The sequence below is a fragment of the Drosophila takahashii genome, unplaced genomic scaffold, assembly GCF_030179915.1.
Source record: "Drosophila takahashii strain IR98-3 E-12201 unplaced genomic scaffold, DtakHiC1v2 scaffold_100, whole genome shotgun sequence".
NCBI classification, from domain to species: domain Eukaryota; kingdom Metazoa; phylum Arthropoda; class Insecta; order Diptera; family Drosophilidae; genus Drosophila; species Drosophila takahashii.
This window is the reverse complement of record NW_027221616.1, coordinates 48,555-70,923: the sequence shown is the minus strand read 5'-3', so window position 1 is coordinate 70,923 and position 22,369 is coordinate 48,555. Positions and strand designations below refer to the sequence as shown.

The 22,369-nt window shown below is 32.9% G+C and overlaps 5 non-coding genes across 5 annotated transcripts; all 5 read left to right on the top strand.

The window, feature by feature from the left end:
- Positions 1-1,099: 1,099 nt before the first annotated feature.
- Positions 1,100-1,280, top strand: LOC138913959 (5.8S ribosomal RNA). Its single transcript, XR_011419856.1, has one exon. It is a non-coding gene; the product is annotated as a 5.8S ribosomal RNA (ribosomal RNA).
- A 399-nt stretch (positions 1,281-1,679) lies between these two features.
- Positions 1,680-5,635, top strand: LOC138913971 (large subunit ribosomal RNA). Its single transcript, XR_011419868.1, has one exon. It is a non-coding gene; the product is annotated as a large subunit ribosomal RNA (ribosomal RNA).
- Positions 5,636-11,607: 5,972 nt separating this feature from the next.
- Positions 11,608-13,602, top strand: LOC138913963 (small subunit ribosomal RNA). Its single transcript, XR_011419860.1, has one exon. It is a non-coding gene; the product is annotated as a small subunit ribosomal RNA (ribosomal RNA).
- Positions 13,603-14,225: 623 nt separating this feature from the next.
- Positions 14,226-14,404, top strand: LOC138913974 (5.8S ribosomal RNA). The gene has a single exon (XR_011419871.1). It is a non-coding gene; the product is annotated as a 5.8S ribosomal RNA (ribosomal RNA).
- A 398-nt stretch (positions 14,405-14,802) lies between these two features.
- LOC138913970 (large subunit ribosomal RNA) lies at positions 14,803-18,759 on the top strand. Its single transcript, XR_011419867.1, has one exon. It is a non-coding gene; the product is annotated as a large subunit ribosomal RNA (ribosomal RNA).
- The last annotated feature ends 3,610 nt before the right edge of the window (positions 18,760-22,369 follow it).

Below are 22,369 nucleotides of genomic sequence, written 5' to 3'. Positions count from 1 at the left end.
GTGGAGCCGTACCTGTTGGTTTGTCCCATTATAAGGACACTAGCTTCTTAAATGGACAAATTGCGTCTAGCAATAATGAGATTGAGCAATAACAGGTCTGTGATGCCCTTAGATGTCCTGGGCTGCACGCGCGCTACAATGAAAGTATCAACGTGTATTTCCTAGACCGAGAGGTCCGGGTAAACCGCTGAACCACTTTCATGCTTGGGATTGTGAACTGAAACTGTTCACATGAACTTGAAATTGGAATTCCCAGTAAGTGTGAGTCATTAACTCGCATTGATTACGTCCCTGCCCTTTGTACACACCGCCCGTCGCTACTACCGATTGAATTATTTAGTGAGGTCTCCGGACGTGATCACTGTGACGCCTTGTGTGTTACGGTTGTTCGCAAAAGTTGACCGAACTTGATTATTTAGAGGAAGTAAAAGTCGTAACAAGGTTTCCGTAGGTGAACCTGCGGAAGGATCATTATTGTATAATATCCTTACCGTTAATAAAAAAATTTGTTAATACAAATTTAATACAAATTACCAATATATATATATATATACATAATAATTATATAATAATAATTATACCAAAAATATGATCTTAAAAGTAAAAGATCAAATAAATTTCGAACAAGCAAATCGAAATATTGTAATAATATAATATTATTACAAATAAATTAAATAGAAACAAACATAAAATTCGAACAAGCAAATCGAATTATTAATATAATAAAATATATTTTATATATTTATTATAAACTTTTGTGTGTATATGGACCATAATATACACGCGTTGCGAGATGTATTGGCCAACTAATTTGATGATGATCATACATTGGATAATGCAACAACCTAAAATATACAATGTTGTACCTGGTTTCAGGTTAATGTTTTATATAAAATTATCAATATATATTAACAAACAAATGCCATTACAAATAATACTTTGATATATATTGTTTATATAAAACTAAGACATTTCGCAGCATTTATTTTAGGTATATAAATACATTTATTGAAGGAATTGATATATGCCAGTAAAATGGTGTATTTTTAATTTCTTTCAATAAAAACATATTTGACCAAATTTAAAACCAATATTATAAAACTCTAAGCGGTGGATCACTCGGCTCATGGGTCGATGAAGAACGCAGCAAACTCTGTGCGTCATCGTGTGAACTGCAGGACACATGAACATCGACATTTTGAACGCATATCGCAGTCCATGCTGTTATGTACTTTAATTAATTTTATAGTGCTGCTTGGACTACATATGGTTGAGGGTTGTAAGACTATGCTAATTAAGTTGTTTATACAAATTTTATAATAAATTTTTATAAGCATATGGTATATTATTGGATAAAAAATAATTTAATTATTTTATTCATAATATTAACAAATATATGAAAAACATTATCTCACAATAGTAATTAAACTTTGAGAAAAACGAAGAGGAATATTTTCTTTTTCAATCAAATAATACTGAGAAATGTCTAGCATAAAATATTATCTAGAATTGTCTCTTATTAATGATTTGAAATATGAAAAACGTTGACAATATTATTATTCTTCGTTAATTCGTTACAAATAAATGCCATTAATATATATATACGTCAGCTTTAAACGAATTTAATAAAATGTTTTATCATTATATATAAAGAATTAATTGCAAATAAAAGTTATATACAACCTCAACTCATATGGGACTACCCCCTGAATTTAAGCATATTAATTAGGGGAGGAAAAGAAACTAACAAGGATTTTCTTAGTAGCGGCGAGCGAAAAGAAATCAGTTCAGCACTAAGTCACTTTGTCTATATGGCAAATGTGAGATGCAGTGTATGGAGCGTCAATATTCTAGTATGAGAAATTAACGATTTAAGTCCTTCTTAAATGAGGCCATTTACCCATAGAGGGTGCCAGGCCCGTATAACGTTAATGATTACTAGATGATGTTTCCAAAGAGTCGTGTTGCTTGATAGTGCAGCACTAAGTGGGTGGTAAACTCCATCTAAAACTAAATATAACCATGAGACCGATAGTAAACAAGTACCGTGAGGGAAAGTTGAAAAGAACTCTGAATAGAGAGTTAAACAGTACGTGAAACTGCTTAGAGGTTAAGCCCGATGAACCTGAATATCCGTTATGGAAAATTCATCATTAAAATTGTAATATTTAAACAATATTATGATAATAGTGTGCATTTTTTCCATATAAGGACATTGTAATCTATTAGCATACCAAATTTATCATAAAATATAACTTATAGTTTATTCAAATTAAATTGCTTGCATTTTAACACAGAATAAATGTTATTAATTTGATAAAGTGCTGATAGATTTATATGAATACAGTGCGTTAATTTTTCGGAATTATATAATGGCATGATTATCATTGATTTTTGTGTTTATTATATGCACTTGTAGGATTAACAATGCGAAAGATTCAGGATACCTTCGGGACCCGTCTTGAAACACGGACCAAGGAGTCTAACATATGTGCAAGTTATTGGGATATAAACCTAATAGCGTAATTAACTTGACTAATAATGGGATTAGTTTTTTAACTATTTATAGCTAATTAACACAATCCCGGGGCGTTCTATATAGTTATGTATAATGATATTTATATTATTTATGCCTCTAACTGGAACGTACCTTGAGCATATATGCTGTGACCCGAAAGATGGTGAACTATACTTGATCAGGTTGAAGTCAGGGGAAACCCTGATGGAAGACCGAAACAGTTCTGACGTGCAAATCGATTGTCAGAATTGAGTATAGGGGCGAAAGACCAATCGAACCATCTAGTAGCTGGTTCCTTCCGAAGTTTCCCTCAGGATAGCTGGTGCATTTTAATATTATATAAAATAATCTTATCTGGTAAAGCGAATGATTAGAGGCCTTAGGGTCGAAACGATCTTAACCTATTCTCAAACTTTAAATGGGTAAGAACCTTAACTTTCTTGATATGAAGTTTAAGGTTATGATATAATGTGCCCAGTGGGCCACTTTTGGTAAGCAGAACTGGCGCTGTGGGATGAACCAAACGTAATGTTACGGTGCCCAAATTAACAACTCATGCAGATACCATGAAAGGCGTTGGTTGCTTAAAACAGCAGGACGGTGATCATGGAAGTCGAAATCCGCTAAGGAGTGTGTAACAACTCACCTGCCGAAGCAACTAGCCCTTAAAATGGATGGCGCTTAAGTTGTATACCTATACATTACCGCTAAAGTAGATGATTTATATTACTTGTGATATAAATTTTGAAACTTTAGTGAGTAGGAAGGTACAATGGTATGCGTAGAAGTGTTTGGCGTAAGCCTGCATGGAGCTGCCATTGGTACAGATCTTGGTGGTAGTAGCAAATAATCGAATGAGACCTTGGAGGACTGAAGTGGAGAAGGGTTTCGTGTGAACAGTGGTTGATCACGAGTTAGTCGGTCCTAAGTTCAAGGCGAAAGCCGAAAATTTTCAAGTAAAACCAAAAACGCAATATATACAAATCAAGCTAATATAATATACTTGAATAATTTTGAACGAAAGGGAATACGGTTCCAATTCCGTAACCTGTTGAGTATCCGTTTGTTATTAAATATGGGCCTCGTGCTCATCCTGGCAACAGGAACGACCATAAAGAAGCCGTCGAGAGATATCGGAAGAGTTTTCTTTTCTGTTTTATAGCCGTACTACCATGGAAGTCTTTCGCAGAGAGATATGGTAGATGGGCTAGAAGAGCATGACATATACTGTTGTGTCGATATTTTCTCCTCGGACCTTGAAAATTTATGGTGGGGACACGCAAACTTCTCAACAGGCCGTACCAATATCCGCAGCTGGTCTCCAAGGTGAAGAGTCTCTAGTCGATAGAATAATGTAGGTAAGGGAAGTCGGCAAATTAGATCCGTAACTTCGGGATAAGGATTGGCTCTGAAGATTGAGATAGTCGGGCTTGATTGGGAAACAATAACATGGTTTATGTGCTCGTTCTGGGTAAATAGAGTTTCTAGCATTTATGTTAGTTACTTGTTCCCCGGATAGTTAGTTACGTAGCCAATTGTGGAACTTTCTTGCTAAAATTTTTAAGAATACTAATTGGGTCAAACCAATTAGTTCTTATTAATTATAACGATTATCAATTAACAATCAATTCAGAACTGGCACGGACTTGGGGAATCCGACTGTCTAATTAAAACAAAGCATTGTGATGGCCCTAGCGGGTGTTGACACAATGTGATTTCTGCCCAGTGCTCTGAATGTCAAAGTGAAGAAATTCAAGTAAGCGCGGGTCAACGGCGGGAGTAACTATGACTCTCTTAAGGTAGCCAAATGCCTCGTCATCTAATTAGTGACGCGCATGAATGGATTAACGAGATTCCTACTGTCCCTATCTACTATCTAGCGAAACCACAGCCAAGGGAACGGGCTTGGAATAATTAGCGGGGAAAGAGGACCCTTTTGAGCTTGACTCTAATCTGGCAGTGTAAGGAGACATAAGAGGTGTAGAATAAGTGGGAGATATTAGACTTCGGTTTGGTATCGTCAATGAAATACCACTACTCTTATTGTTTCCTTACTTACTTGATTAAATGGAACGTGTATCATTTCCTAGCCATTATACGGATATATTTATTATATCTTATGGTATTGGGTTTTGATGCAAGCTTCTTGATCAAAGTATCACGAGTTTGTTATATAATCGCAAACAAATTCTTTAATAAAACGGTGCATTTATGTATTTTTGATTTGAAAATTTGGTATAACTCCAATTACTCAGGTATGATCCAATTCAAGGACATTGCCAGGTAGGGAGTTTGACTGGGGCGGTACATCTCTCAAATAATAACGGAGGTGTCCCAAGGCCAGCTCAGTGCGGACAGAAACCACACATAGAGCAAAAGGGCAAATGCTGACTTGATCTCGGTGTTCAGTACACACAGGGACAGCAAAAGCTCGGCCTATCGATCCTTTTGTTTAAAGAGTTTTTAACAAGAGGTGTCAGAAAAGTTACCATAGGGATAACTGGCTTGTGGCGGCCAAGCGTTCATAGCGACGTCGCTTTTTGATCCTTCGATGTCGGCTCTTCCTATCATTGTGAAGCAAAATTCACCAAGCGTTGGATTGTTCACCCATGCAAGGGAACGTGAGCTGGGTTTAGACCGTCGTGAGACAGGTTAGTTTTACCCTACTAATGACAAAACGTTGTTGCGACAGCATTCCTGCGTAGTACGAGAGGAACCGCAGGTACGGACCAATGGCACAATACTTGTTCGAGCGAACAGTGGTATGACGCTACGTCCGTTGGATTATGCCTGAACGCCTCTAAGGTCGTATCCGTGCTGGACTGCAATGATAAATAAGGGGCAATTTGCATTGTATGGCTTCTAAACCATTTAAAGTTTATAATTTACTTTATAAACGACAATGGATGTGATGCCAATGTAATTTGTAACATAGTAAATTGGGAGGATCTTCGATCACCTGATGCCGCGCTAGTTACATATAAAAGCATTATTTAATACAATGACAAAGCCTAGAATCAATTGTAAACGACTTTTGTAACAGGCAAGGTGTTGTAAGTGGTTGAGCAGCTGCCATACTGCGATCCACTGAAGCTTATCCTTTGCTTGATGATTCGATAATAAACATAAATTTAATTGTGTTTATTTTGTTTGGCTTTTTTAAGTCAGAATATATATATATATAAAATATATATATATATAAAATAATAATTATATTTAAATAAATTTTATTTAAATATATTTAACAATGGTAGCCATATGTATCGTCATCCTATTAGTGACGCGTATAAAAATATTCTAAGTCCGAACATGCAAATAAGAGACATATGCAAGTATATGTACTTCTTAAGGTAGCCAACTGAATCGTCATCCTATTAGTGACGTGTATACAAATATTCTAAGTCCGAACATACAAGTAAGAGACATATGCAAGTATATGTACCTCTTAAGGTAGCCAACTGAATCGTCATCCTATTAGTGACGTGTATAAAAATATTCTAAGTCCGAACATACAAGTAAGAGACATATGCAAGTATATGTACCTCTTAAGGTAGCCAACTGAATCGTCATCCTATTAGTGACGTGTATAAAAATATTCTAAGTCCGAACATACAAGTAAGAGACATATGCAAGTATATGTACCTCTTAAGGTAGCCAACTGAATCGTCATCCTATTAGTGACGCGTATAAAAATATTCTAAGTCCGAACATGCAAAATAAGAGACATATGCAAGTATATGTACCTCTTAAGGTAGCCAACTGAATCGTCATCCTATTAGTGACGTGTATAAAAATATTCTAAGTCCGAAACACAAGTAAGAGACATATGCAAGTATATGTACCTCTTAAGGTAGCCAACTGAATCGTCATCCTATTAGTGACGTGTATAAAAATATTCTAAGTCCGAACATGCAAGTAAGAGACATATGCAAGTCAATGTTCCTCTTAAATAGATGATTGAATCGTCATCCTATTAGTGACGTGTATAAAAATATTCCAAGTCCAAACATGAGTTATATGGATATGAAAATAATATTAAGTTCTAGTATGGATATGAAAAAAATGAGTTATATGGATATGGGAAAAATAACAAGTTCTAGTATGGATATGAAAAAAATGAGTTATGTGGATATGGGAAAAATAATAATTTCTATATATATATAAAGAAAAAAAATGAGTTATATGGATATGGAAAAGAATACAGAGTTCTAGTATGGATATGGAAAAAAGGAAAAATGAGTTATGAATATGGAAAAATGATAAGTTCTAGTATGGATATGAAAAAATATTGAGTTATATGGATATTAAAGAAATAATAAGTTCTAGTATGGATATGGAATAAAATGAGTTATATAGATATGGCAAAAATTTAATGTTCTAGTATGGATATGAAAAAAATTAGTTATATGAATATGGGAAATTTATAAGTTCTAGTATGGATATGGGAAAAATAATAAGTTCTAGTATGGATATAAAAAAATATTGAGTTATATGGATATTAAAGAAATAATAAGTTCTAGTATGGATATGGAAAAAAATTAGTTATATTGATATGCTAAATAATGAGTTATATGCATATGGGAAAAATACTAAGTTGTAGTATGGATATGGGAAGAATACTGAGTTCTAGTATGGATATGGGAAAAATAATCAGTTCTAGTATGGATATGAAAAAATATTGAGTTTTATGGATATTGAAGAGATAATAAGCTCTAGTATGGATATGGAAAAAATTAATTATATTGTAAGTAAAATAATAAGTTATATGGATATAGGAAGAAAATTAGGTTCTAGTATGGATATGAAAAAAATTAGTTCTATGGATATGGGAAAAATAAAAGTTCTGGTATGGATATGGAAAAATATTAAGTTATATGGATATTTAAGAAATAATAAGTTCTAGTATGGATATGGAATAAAATGAGTTGTAGAGATATGGCAAAAATATAATGTTCTAGTATGGATATGAAAAAAATTAGTTATATGAATATGGGAAAATTTATAAGTTCTAGTATGGATATGGGAAAGAATAAGTTCTAGTATGGATATGAAAAAAATATTGAGTTATATGAATATTAAAGAAATAATAAGTTCTAGTATGAATATGGAAAAATATTATTATATTGATATGGTAAAAATATTTATATGGATATGGGTAAATACTAATTCTAGTGTGGATATGGATAATTATATTATATAGAACAAAAAATAAGTTATATGGATATGGTGGCATCAGTACGAAATATGCCCAATTTACATACCCGGAGCCGCAGTACGATAAATACCCAATATTTAGACGTCGTGGCCAAAAACATATATACCGAGGCACTGCTCCCCGACCGGCCGTATTGTTCAAAATTTATGTTTATCATATTTTGGCAATGCTATATATAAATGATATCTTATACATATAATTCAATTATAGCGATATGGAAATACCATATTATATGTATAAAGAAAAAAATGTATAATAAAATATACATTGACATACAAATATGGCTAGTTGTATGGATATGCCGTATTCATTATATGGATACGGCATATAGATTATATAAATATGACCAAAAAATATTTTATATTGATATGGCAAATAAAGAAATTACTTGAATATGGAAATAAAAGAAGTTATATTGATATGGAAGAAAATAATGAGTCATATAGATATGTTGGCATCAGTACGAAATATGCCCAATTTACATACACCGGGGCCGCAGTACGAAAAATACCCAATATTTAGACGTCGTGGCCAAAAACATATATAGGGAGGCAGTGCTCGCCGACCGGCCGTATTGTTCAAAATTTATGTTTATCATATTATTTTGGCAATGCTATATATAAATGATATCTTATACATATAATTCAATTATAGCGATATGGAAATACCATATTATATGTATAAAGAAAAAAAATGTATAATAAAATATACATTGACATACAAATATGGCTAGTTGTATGGATATGCCGTATTCATTATATGGATACGGCATATAGATTATATAAATATGACCAAAAAATATTTTATATTGATATGGCAAATAAAGAAATTACTTGAATATGGAAATAAAAGAAGTTATATTGATATGGAAGAAAATAATGAGTCATATAGATATGTTGGCATCAGTACGAAATATGCCCAATTTACATACACCGGGGCCGCAGTACGAAAAATACCCAATATTTAGACGTCGTGGCCAAAAACATATATAGGGAGGCAGTGCTCGCCGACCGGCCGTATTGTTCAAAATTTATGTTTATCATATTATTTTGGCAATGCTATATATAAATGATATCTTATACATATAATTCAATTATAGCGATATGGAAATACCATATTATATGTATAAAGAAAAAAAATGTATAATAAAATATACATTGACATACAAATATGGCTAGTTGTATGGATATGCCGTATTCATTATATGGATACGGCATATAGATTATATAAATATGACCAAAAAATATTTTATATTGATATGGCAAATAAAGAAATTACTTGAATATGGAAATAAAAGAAGTTATATTGATATGGAAGAAAATAATGAGTCATATAGATATGTTGGCATCAGTACGAAATATGCCCAATTTACATACACCGGGGCCGCAGTACGAAAAATACCCAATATTTAGACGTCGTGGCCAAAAACATATATAGGGAGGCAGTGCTCGCCGACCGGCCGTATTGTTCAAAATTTATGTTTATCATATTATTTTGGCAATGCTATATATAAATGATATCTTATACATATAATTCAATTATAGCGATATGGAAATACCATATTATATGTATAAAGAAAAAAAATGTATAATAAAATATACATTGACATACAAATATGGCTAGTTGTATGGATATGCCGTATTCATTATATGGATACGGCATATAGATTATATAAATATGACCAAAAAATATTTTATATTGATATGGCAAATAAAGAAATTACTTGAATATGGAAATAAAAGAAGTTATATTGATATGGAAGAAAATAATGAGTCATATAGATATGTTGGCATCAGTACGAAATATGCCCAATTTACATACACCGGGGCCGCAGTACGAAAAATACCCAATATTTAGACGTCGTGGCCAAAAACATATATAGGGAGGCAGTGCTCGCCGACCGGCCGTATTGTTCAAAATTTATGTTTATCATATTATTTTGGCAATGCTATATATAAATGATATCTTATACATATAATTCAATTATAGCGATATGGAAATACCATATTATATGTATAAAGAAAAAAATGTATAATAAAATATACATTGACATACAAATATGGCTAGTTGTATGGATATGCCGTATTCATTATATGGATACGGCATATAGATTATATAAATATGACCAAAAAATATTTTATATTGATATGGCAAATAAAGAAATTACTTGAATATGGAAATAAAAGAAGTTATATTGATATGGAAGAAAATAATGAGTCATATAGATATGTTGGCATCAGTACGAAATATGCCCAATTTACATACACCGGGGCCGCAGTACGAAAAATACCCAATATTTAGACGTCGTGGCCAAAAACATATATAGGGAGGCAGTGCTCGCCGACCGGCCGTATTGTTCAAAATTTATGTTTATCATATTATTTTGGCAATGCTATATATAAATGATATCTTATACATATAATTCAATTATAGCGATATGGAAATACCATATTATATGTATAAAGAAAAAAAATGTATAATAAAATATACATTGACATACAAATATGGCTAGTTGTATGGATATGCCGTATTCATTATATGGATACGGCATATAGATTATATGGATATGACCAAAAAATAATTCATAAAGAAATTATATGAATATGGCAGAAATAATTGGTTATATTAATATGATCAAATAATACTTTATATAAAAAAGTGAATATCTTTGGTTGGGTGGCAAAGAGAATTAAATATGCCCGATATATAGACGTCGTGGCCAAAAACTACTATAGGGTGAAGTGCTTGTCTGTTGGTCTATATATATACATATAATATTTTATGCGTACACATTATTATTATAGATAGTTAATATCTATCGTATGGGTGGCAAACGGAATTAAATAATTTCGATATTTAGACGTCGTGGCCAAAAACTACTATAGGATGGTCAGTGGTTGTCCACCAATTAATTATTGAACAAACCATATGAATATCATATGCTGTTGTCAATATAATGTATATCAATAATAATAAAAAATAAGGATGGTACAGTAAGTAGTCCATCTACTATTGAACAAAATATATTATAATATATACTTTTGTTATCAATAGAACAACATATATTAAAATCAAAATATTATCCGTATAAATTTGTTTCTTAAATGAAATTAAGACTTGGCTACGCGGTTAATATTATAAACCCATGATAATAAGGTGAAACAGAGGTCAAGTTTCTATTATATATAGAATAACAAATTGTTTCCGACTTTTATCGTTAATCTTTGGTGGCAGGTATATATGATAATTTATATTAAATTATTATATCCCCTGTCGTTTGGGCACAGAGTATCGCTTGCCGGTACAATGTGTTTACAAAAAGCATTATAATAAAATATAATTGCAATATTAGTGATCAAAATAATTTCATATGCGCTCGGTTTTATATCATATATTACCAGAGAGTTATATGGAAAAGATAAATTTTAAATTTATCATCAAAATGCAAATGATTTAACTCAATATTTATATTGGTTAAACAAAAATTGTACATGTGTGGATACAATAATTATGTATGTTGAACAAAATGATATTTTAGAATGAAATATGTATATATAATATAATAAAAACTTATAGAAAGAACAATATATATTGAAAATTGTGTTATAAAAAAGTTGTACTTTTTCTTTAACATCAATTATAAACTTGTTATATTAGTGGCGAAACAAGTAAAAATTAAAGAACGTATACGAATGCCATATAAAAATGGCCGTATTCGAATTAAAATAGAATTATTTCACAAAGCAAAAAAAAAATATTGAATTAAAATCAATATTTAAGAAAAACCGAACATATAAAATGGAAATAAAATCTATTATATTTATATTACTAATTTCTATTCAAAAAATATGAATGAAATATGAACGAAAACATTATTCTGGTTGATCCTGCCAGTAGTTATATGCTTGTCTCAAAGATTAAGCCATGCATGTCTAAGTACACACGAATTAAAAGTGAAACCGCAAAAGGCTCATTATATCAGTTATGGTTCCTTAGATCGTTAACAGTTACTTGGATAACTGTGGTAATTCTAGAGCTAATACATGCAATTAAAACATGAACCTTATGGGACATGTGCTTTTATTAGGCTAAAACCAAGCGATCGCAAGATCGTTATATTGGTTGAACTCTAGATAACATGCAGATCGTATGGTCTTGTACCGACGACAGATCTTTCAAATGTCTGCCCTATCAACTTTTGATGGTAGTATCTAGGACTACCATGGTTGCAACGGGTAACGGGGAATCAGGGTTCGATTCCGGAGAGGGAGCCTGAGAAACGGCTACCACATCTAAGGAAGGCAGCAGGCGCGTAAATTACCCACTCCCAGCTCGGGGAGGTAGTGACGAAAAATAACAATACAGGACTCATATCCGAGGCCCTGTAATTGGAATGAGTACACTTTAAATCCTTTAACAAGGACCAATTGGAGGGCAAGTCTGGTGCCAGCAGCCGCGGTAATTCCAGCTCCAATAGCGTATATTAAAGTTGTTGCGGTTAAAACGTTCGTAGTTGAACTTGTGCTTCATACGGGTAGTACAACTTACAATTGTGGTTAGTACTATACCTTTATGTATGTAAGCGTATTACCGGTGGAGTTCTTATATGTGTTTAAATACTTGTATTTTTTCATATGTTCCTCCTATTTAAAAACCTGCATTAGTGCTCTTAAACGAGTGTTATTGTGGGCCGGTACAATTACTTTGAACAAATTAGAGTGCTTAAAGCAGGCTTCAAATGCCTGAATATTCTGTGCATGGGATAATGAAATAAGACCTCTGTTCTGCTTTCATTGGTTTTCAGATCAAGAGGTAATGATTAATAGAAGCAGTTTGGGGGCATTAGTATTACGACGCGAGAGGTGAAATTCTTGGACCGTCGTAAGACTAACTTAAGCGAAAGCATTTGCCAAAGATGTTTTCATTAATCAAGAACGAAAGTTAGAGGTTCGAAGGCGATCAGATACCGCCCTAGTTCTAACCATAAACGATGCCAGCTAGCAATTGGGTGTAGCTACTTTTATGGCTCTCTCAGTCGCTTCCCGGGAAACCAAAGCTTTTGGGCTCCGGGGGAAGTATGGTTGCAAAGCTGAAACTTAAAGGAATTGACGGAAGGGCACCACCAGGAGTGGAGCCTGCGGCTTAATTTGACTCAACACGGGAAAACTTACCAGGTCCGAACATAAGTGTGTAAGACAGATTGATAGCTCTTTCTCGAATCTATGGGTGGTGGTGCATGGCCGTTCTTAGTTCGTGGAGTGATTTGTCTGGTTAATTCCGATAACGAACGAGACTCAAATATATTAAATAGATATCTTCAGGATTATGGTGTTGAAGCTTATATAGCCTTCATTCATGGTGGCAGTAAAATGTTTATTGTGTTTGAATGTGTTTATATAAGTGGAGCCGTACCTGTTGGTTTGTCCCATTATAAGGACACTAGCTTCTTAAATGGACAAATTGCGTCTAGCAATAATGAGATTGAGCAATAACAGGTCTGTGATGCCCTTAGATGTCCTGGGCTGCACGCGCGCTACAATGAAAGTATCAACGTGTATTTCCTAGACCGAGAGGTCCGGGTAAACCGCTGAACCACTTTCATGCTTGGGATTGTGAACTGAAACTGTTCACATGAACTTGGAATTCCCAGTAAGTGTGAGTCATTAACTCGCATTGATTACGTCCCTGCCCTTTGTACACACCGCCCGTCGCTACTACCGATTGAATTATTTAGTGAGGTCTCCGGACGTGATCACTGTGACGCCTTGTGTGTTACGGTTGTTTCGCAAAAGTTGACCGAACTTGATTATTTAGAGGAAGTAAAAGTCGTAACAAGGTTTCCGTAGGTGAACCTGCGGAAGGATCATTATTGTATAATATCCTTACCGTTAATAAAAAAATTTGTTAATACAAATTTAATACAAATTACCAATATATATATATATATACATAATAATTATAATAATAATTATACCAAAAATATGATCTTAAAAGTAAAAGATCAAATAAATTTCGAACAAGCAAATCGAAATATTGTAATAATATAATATTATTACAAATAAATTAAATAGAAACAAACATAAAATTCGAACAAGCAAATCGAATTATTAATATAATAAAATATATTTTATATATTTATTATAAACTTTTGTGTGTATATGGACCATAATATACACGCGTTGCGAGATGTATTGGCCAACTAATTTGATGATGATCATACATTGGATAATGCAACAACCTAAAATATACAATGTTGTACCTGGTTTCAGGTTAATGTTTTATATAAAATTATCAATATATATTAACAAACAAATGCCATTACAAATAATACTTTGATATATATTGTTTATATAAAACTAAGACATTTCGCAGCATTTATTTTAGGTATATAAATACATTTATTGAAGGAATTGATATATGCCAGTAAAATGGTGTATTTTTAATTTCTTTCAATAAAAACATATTTGACCAAATTTAAAACCAATATTATAAAACTCTAAGCGGTGGATCACTCGGCTCATGGGTCGATGAAGAACGCAGCAAACTGTGCGTCATCGTGTGAACTGCAGGACACATGAACATCGACATTTTGAACGCATATCGCAGTCCATGCTGTTATGTACTTTAATTAATTTTATAGTGCTGCTTGGACTACATATGGTTGAGGGTTGTAAGACTATGCTAATTAAGTTGTTTATACAAATTTTATAATAAAATTTTATAAGCATATGGTATATTATTGGATAAAAATAATTTAATTATTTTATTCATAATATTAACAAATATATGAAAAACATTATCTCACAATAGTAATTAAACTTTGAGAAAAACGAAGAGGAATATTTTCTTTTTCAATCAAATAATACTGAGAAATGTCTAGCATAAAATATTATCTAGAATTGTCTCTTATTAATGATTTGAAATATGAAAAACGTTGACAATATTATTATTCTTCGTTAATTCGTTACAAATAAATGCCCTTAATATATATATACGTCAGCTTTAAACGAATTTAATAAAATGTTTTATCATTATATATAAAGAATTAATTGCAAATAAAAGTTATATACAACCTCAACTCATATGGGACTACCCCCTGAATTTAAGCATATTAATTAGGGGAGGAAAAGAAACTAACAAGGATTTTCTTAGTAGCGGCGAGCGAAAAGAAATCAGTTCAGCACTAAGTCACTTTGTCTATATGGCAAATGTGAGATGCAGTGTATGGAGCGTCAATATTCTAGTATGAGAAATTAACGATTTAAGTCCTTCTTAAATGAGGCCATTTACCCATAGAGGGTGCCAGGCCCGTATAACGTTAATGATTACTAGATGATGTTTCCAAAGAGTCGTGTTGCTTGATAGTGCAGCACTAAGTGGGTGGTAAACTCCATCTAAAACTAAATATAACCATGAGACCGATAGTAAACAAGTACCGTGAGGGAAAGTTGAAAAGAACTCTGAATAGAGAGTTAAACAGTACGTGAAACTGCTTAGAGGTTAAGCCCGATGAACCTGAATATCCGTTATGGAAAATTCATCATTAAAATTGTAATATTTAAACAATATTATGATAATAGTGTGCATTTTTTCCATATAAGGACATTGTAATCTATTAGCATACCAAATTTATCATAAAATATAACTTATAGTTTATTCAAATTAAATTGCTTGCATTTTAACACAGAATAAATGTTATTAATTTGATAAAGTGCTGATAGATTTATATGAATACAGTGCGTTAATTTTTCGGAATTATATAATGGCATGATTATCATTGATTTTTGTGTTTATTATATGCACTTGTAGGATTAACAATGCGAAAGATTCAGGATACCTTCGGGACCCGTCTTGAAACACGGACCAAGGAGTCTAACATATGTGCAAGTTATTGGGATATAAACCTAATAGCGTAATTAACTTGACTAATAATGGGATTAGTTTTTTAACTATTTATAGCTAATTAACACAATCCCGGGGCGTTCTATATAGTTATGTATAATGATATTTATATTATTTATGCCTCTAACTGGAACGTACCTTGAGCATATATGCTGTGACCCGAAAGATGGTGAACTATACTTGATCAGGTTGAAGTCAGGGGAAACCCTGATGGAAGACCGAAACAGTTCTGACGTGCAAATCGATTGTCAGAATTGAGTATAGGGGCGAAAGACCAATCGAACCATCTAGTAGCTGGTTCCTTCCGAAGTTTCCCTCAGGATAGCTGGTGCATTTTAATATTATATAAAATAATCTTATCTGGTAAAGCGAATGATTAGAGGCCTTAGGGTCGAAACGATCTTAACCTATTCTCAAACTTTAAATGGGTAAGAACCTTAACTTTCTTGATATGAAGTTTAAGGTTATGATATAATGTGCCCAGTGGGCCACTTTTGGTAAGCAGAACTGGCGCTGTGGGATGAACCAAACGTAATGTTACGGTGCCCAAATTAACAACTCATGCAGATACCATGAAAGGCGTTGGTTGCTTAAAACAGCAGGACGGTGATCATGGAAGTCGAAATCCGCTAAGGAGTGTGTAACAACTCACCTGCCGAAGCAACTAGCCCTTAAAATGGATGGCGCTTAAGTTGTATACCTATACATTACCGCTAAAGTAGATGATTTATATTACTTGTGATATAAATTTTGAAACTTTAGTGAGTAGGAAGGTACAATGGTATGCGTAGAAGTGTTTGGCGTAAGCCTGCATGGAGCTGCCATTGGTACAGATCTTGGTGGTAGTAGCAAATAATCGAATGAGACCTTGGAGGACTGAAGTGGAGAAGGGTTTCGTGTGAACAGTGGTTGATCACGAGTTAGTCGGTCCTAAGTTCAAGGCGAAAGCCGAAAATTTTCAAGTAAAACCAAAAACGCAATATATACAAATCAAGCTAATATAATATACTTGAATAATTTTGAACGAAAGGGAATACGGTTCCAATTCCGTAACCTGTTGAGTATCCGTTTGTTATTAAATATGGGCCTCGTGCTCATCCTGGCAACAGGAACGACCATAAAGAAGCCGTCGAGAGATATCGGAAGAGTTTTCTTTTCTGTTTTATAGCCGTACTACCATGGAAGTCTTTCGCAGAGAGATATGGTAGATGGGCTAGAAGAGCATGACATATACTGTTGTGTCGATATTTTCTCCTCGGACCTTGAAAATTTATGGTGGGGACACGCAAACTTCTCAACAGGCCGTACCAATATCCGCAGCTGGTCTCCAAGGTGAAGAGTCTCTAGTCGATAGAATAATGTAGGTAAGGGAAGTCGGCAAATTAGATCCGTAACTTCGGGATAAGGATTGGCTCTGAAGATTGAGATAGTCGGGCTTGATTGGGAAACAATAACATGGTTTATGTGCTCGTTCTGGGTAAATAGAGTTTCTAGCATTTATGTTAGTTACTTGTTCCCCGGATAGTTAGTTACGTAGCCAATTGTGGAACTTTCTTGCTAAAATTTTTAAGAATACTAATTGGGTCAAACCAATTAGTTCTTATTAATTATAACGATTATCAATTAACAATCAATTCAGAACTGGCACGGACTTGGGGAATCCGACTGTCTAATTAAAACAAAGCATTGTGATGGCCCTAGCGGGTGTTGACACAATGTGATTTCTGCCCAGTGCTCTGAATGTCAAAGTGAAGAAATTCAAGTAAGCGCGGGTCAACGGCGGGAGTAACTATGACTCTCTTAAGGTAGCCAAATGCCTCGTCATCTAATTAGTGACGCGCATGAATGGATTAACGAGATTCCTACTGTCCCTATCTACTATCTAGCGAAACCACAGCCAAGGGAACGGGCTTGGAATAATTAGCGGGGAAAGAAGACCCTTTTGAGCTTGACTCTAATCTGGCAGTGTAAGGAGACATAAGAGGTGTAGAATAAGTGGGAGATATTAGACTTCGGTTTGGTATCGTCAATGAAATACCACTACTCTTATTGTTTCCTTACTTACTTGATTAAATGGAACGTGTATCATTTCCTAGCCATTATACGGATATATTTATTATATCTTATGGTATTGGGTTTTGATGCAAGCTTCTTGATCAAAGTATCACGAGTTTGTTATATAATCGCAAACAAATTCTTTAATAAAACGGTGCATTTATGTATTTTTGATTTGAAAATTTGGTATAACTCCAATTACTCAGGTATGATCCAATTCAAGGACATTGCCAGGTAGGGAGTTTGACTGGGGCGGTACATCTCTCAAATAATAACGGAGGTGTCCCAAGGCCAGCTCAGTGCGGACAGAAACCACACATAGAGCAAAAGGGCAAATGCTGACTTGATCTCGGTGTTCAGTACACACAGGGACAGCAAAAGCTCGGCCTATCGATCCTTTTGGTTTAAAGAGTTTTTAACAAGAGGTGTCAGAAAAGTTACCATAGGGATAACTGGCTTGTGGCGGCCAAGCGTTCATAGCGACGTCGCTTTTTGATCCTTCGATGTCGGCTCTTCCTATCATTGTGAAGCAAAATTCACCAAGCGTTGGATTGTTCACCCATGCAAGGGAACGTGAGCTGGGTTTAGACCGTCGTGAGACAGGTTAGTTTTACCCTACTAATGACAAAACGTTGTTGCGACAGCATTCCTGCGTAGTACGAGAGGAACCGCAGGTACGGACCAATGGCACAATACTTGTTCGAGCGAACAGTGGTATGACGCTACGTCCGTTGGATTATGCCTGAACGCCTCTAAGGTCGTATCCGTGCTGGACTGCAATGATAAATAAGGGGCAATTTGCATTGTATGGCTTCTAAACCATTTAAAGTTTATAATTTACTTTATAAACGACAATGGATGTGATGCCAATGTAATTTGTAACATAGTAAATTGGGAGGATCTTCGATCACCTGATGCCGCGCTAGTTACATATAAAAGCATTATTTAATACAATGACAAAGCCTAGAATCAATTGTAAACGACTTTTGTAACAGGCAAGGTGTTGTAAGTGGTTGAGCAGCTGCCATACTGCGATCCACTGAAGCTTATCCTTTGCTTGATGATTCGATAATAAACATAAATTTAATTGTGTTTATTTTGTTTGGCTTTTTTAAGTCAGAATATATATATATATAAAATATATATATATAAAATAATAATTATATTTAAATAAATTTTATTTAAATATATTTAACAATGGTAGCCATATGTATCGTCATCCTATTAGTGACGCGTATAAAAATATTCTAAGTCCGAACATGCAAATAAGAGACATATGCAAGTATATGTACTTCTTAAGGTAGCCAACTGAATCGTCATCCTATTAGTGACGTGTATACAAATATTCTAAGTCCGAACATACAAGTAAGAGACATATGCAAGTATATGTACCTCTTAAGGTAGCCAACTGAATCGTCATCCTATTAGTGACGCGTATAAAAATATTCTAAGTCCGAACATACAAGTAAGAGACATATGCAAGTATATGTACCTCTTAAGGTAGCCAACTGAATCGTCATCCTATTAGTGACGCGTATAAAAATATTCTAAGTCCGAACATGCAAATAAGAGACATATGCAAGTATATGTACCTCTTAAGGTAGCCAACTGAATCGTCATCCTATTAGTGACGTGTATAAAAATATTCTAAGTCCGAACATACAAGTAAGAGACATATGCAAGTATATGTACCTCTTAAGGTAGCCAACTGAATCGTCATCCTATTAGTGACGTGTATAAAAATATTCTAAGTCCGAACATGCAAGTAAGAGACATATGCAAGTCAATGTTCCTCTTAAAATAGATGATTGAATCGTCATCCTATTAGTGACGTGTATAAAAATATTCCAAGTCCAAACATGAGTTATATGGATATGAAAATAATATTAAGTTCTAGTATGGATATGAAAAAAATGAGTTATATGGATATGGGAAAAATAACAAGTTCTAGTATGGATATGAAAAAAATGAGTTATGTGGATATGGGAAAAATAATAATTTCTAGTATGGATATGAAAAAAAAATGAGTTATATGGATATGGAAAAGAATACAGAGTTCTAGTATGGATATGGAAAAATGAGTTATATGAATATGGGAAAAATGATAAGTTCTAGTATGGATATGAAAAAATATTGAGTTATATGGATATTAAAGAAATAATAAGTTCTAGTATGGATATGGAATAAAATGAGTTATATAGATATGGCAAAAAATTTAATGTTCTAGTATGGATATGAAAAAAATTAGTTATATGAATATGGGAAAATTTATAAGTTCTAGTATGGATATGGGAAAAATAATAAGTTCTAGTATGGATATAAAAAAATATTGAGTTATATGGATATTAAAGAAATAATAAGTTCTAGTATGGATATGGAAAAAAATTAGTTATATTGATATGCTAAATAATGAGTTATATGCATATGGGAAAAATACTAAGTTGTAGTATGGATATGGGAAGAATACTGAGTTCTAGTATGGATATGGGAAAAATAATCAGTTCTAGTATGGATATGAAAAAATATTGAGTTTTATGGATATTGAAGAGATAATAAGCTCTAGTATGGATATGGAAAAAATTAATTATATTGTAATAGTAAATAATAAGTTATATGGATATAGGAAGAAAATTAGGTTCTAGTATGGATATGAAAAAAATTAGTTCTATGGATATGGGAAAAATAAAAAGTTCTGGTATGGATATGGAAAAATATTAAGTTATATGGATATTTAAGAAATAATAAGTTCTAGTATGGATATGGAATAAAATGAGTTATATAGATATGGCAAAAATATAATGTTCTAGTATGGATATGAAAAAAATTAGTTATATGAATATGGGAAAATTTATAAGTTCTAGTATGGATATGGGAAAAAGAATAAGTTCTAGTATGGATATGAAAAAATATTGAGTTATATGAATATTAAAGAAATAATAAGTTCTAGTATGAATATGGAAAAATATTATTTATATTGATATGGTAAATAATGATTTATATGGATATGGGATAAATACTAAATTCTAGTGTGGATATGGATAATTATATAGATATAGAACAAAAAATAAGTTATATGGATATGGTGGCATCAGTACGAAATATGCCCAATTTACATACACCGGAGCCGCAGTACGATAAATACCCAATATTTAGACGTCGTGGCCAAAAACATATATAGGGAGGCAGTGCTCGCCGACCGGCCGTATTGTTCAAAATTTATGTTTTTCATATTATTTTGGCAATGCTATATATAAATGATATCTTATACATATAATTCAATTATAGCGATATGGAAATACCATATTATATGTATAAAGAAAAAAAATGTATAATAAAATATACATTGACATACAAATATGGCTAGTTGTATGGATATGCCGTATTCATTATATGGATACGGCATATAGATTATATAAATATGACCAAAAAATATTTTATATTGATATGGCAAATAAAGAAATTACTTGAATATGGAAATAAAAGAAGTTATATTGATATGGAAGAAAATAATGAGTCATATAGATATGTTGGCATCAGTACGAAATATGCCCAATTTACATACACCGGGGCCGCAGTACGAAAAATACCCAATATTTAGACGTCGTGGCCAAAAACATATATAGGGAGGCAGTGCTCGCCGACCGGCCGTATTGTTCAAAATTTATGTTTATCATATTATTTTGGCAATGCTATATATAAATGATATCTTATACATATAATTCAATTATAGCGATATGGAAATACCATATTATATGTATAAAGAAAAAAAATGTATAATAAAATATACATTGACATACAAATATGGCTAGTTGTATGGATATGCCGTATTCATTATATGGATACGGCATATAGATTATATAAATATGACCAAAAAATATTTTATATTGATATGGCAAATAAAGAAATTACTTGAATATGGAAATAAAAGAAGTTATATTGATATGGAAGAAAATAATGAGTCATATAGATATGTTGGCATCAGTACGAAATATGCCCAATTTACATACACCGGGGCCGCAGTACGAAAAATACCCAATATTTAGACGTCGTGGCCAAAAACATATATAGGGAGGCAGTGCTCGCCGACCGGCCGTATTGTTCAAAATTTATGTTTATCATATTATTTTGGCAATGCTATATATAAATGATATCTTATACATATAATTCAATTATAGCGATATGGAAATACCATATTATATGTATAAAGAAAAAAAATGTATAATAAAATATACATTGACATACAAATATGGCTAGTTGTATGGATATGCCGTATTCATTATATGGATACGGCATATAGATTATATAAATATGACCAAAAAATATTTTATATTGATATGGCAAATAAAGAAATTACTTGAATATGGAAATAAAAGAAGTTATATTGATATGGAAGAAAATAATGAGTCATATAGATATGTTGGCATCAGTACGAAATATGCCCAATTTACATACACCGGGGCCGCAGTACGAAAAATACCCAATATTTAGACGTCGTGGCCAAAAACATATATAGGGAGGCAGTGCTCGCCGACCGGCCGTATTGTTCAAAATTTATGTTTATCATATTATTTTGGCAATGCTATATATAAATGATATCTTATACATATAATTCAATTATAGCGATATGGAAATACCATATTATATGTATAAAGAAAAAAAATGTATAATAAAATATACAT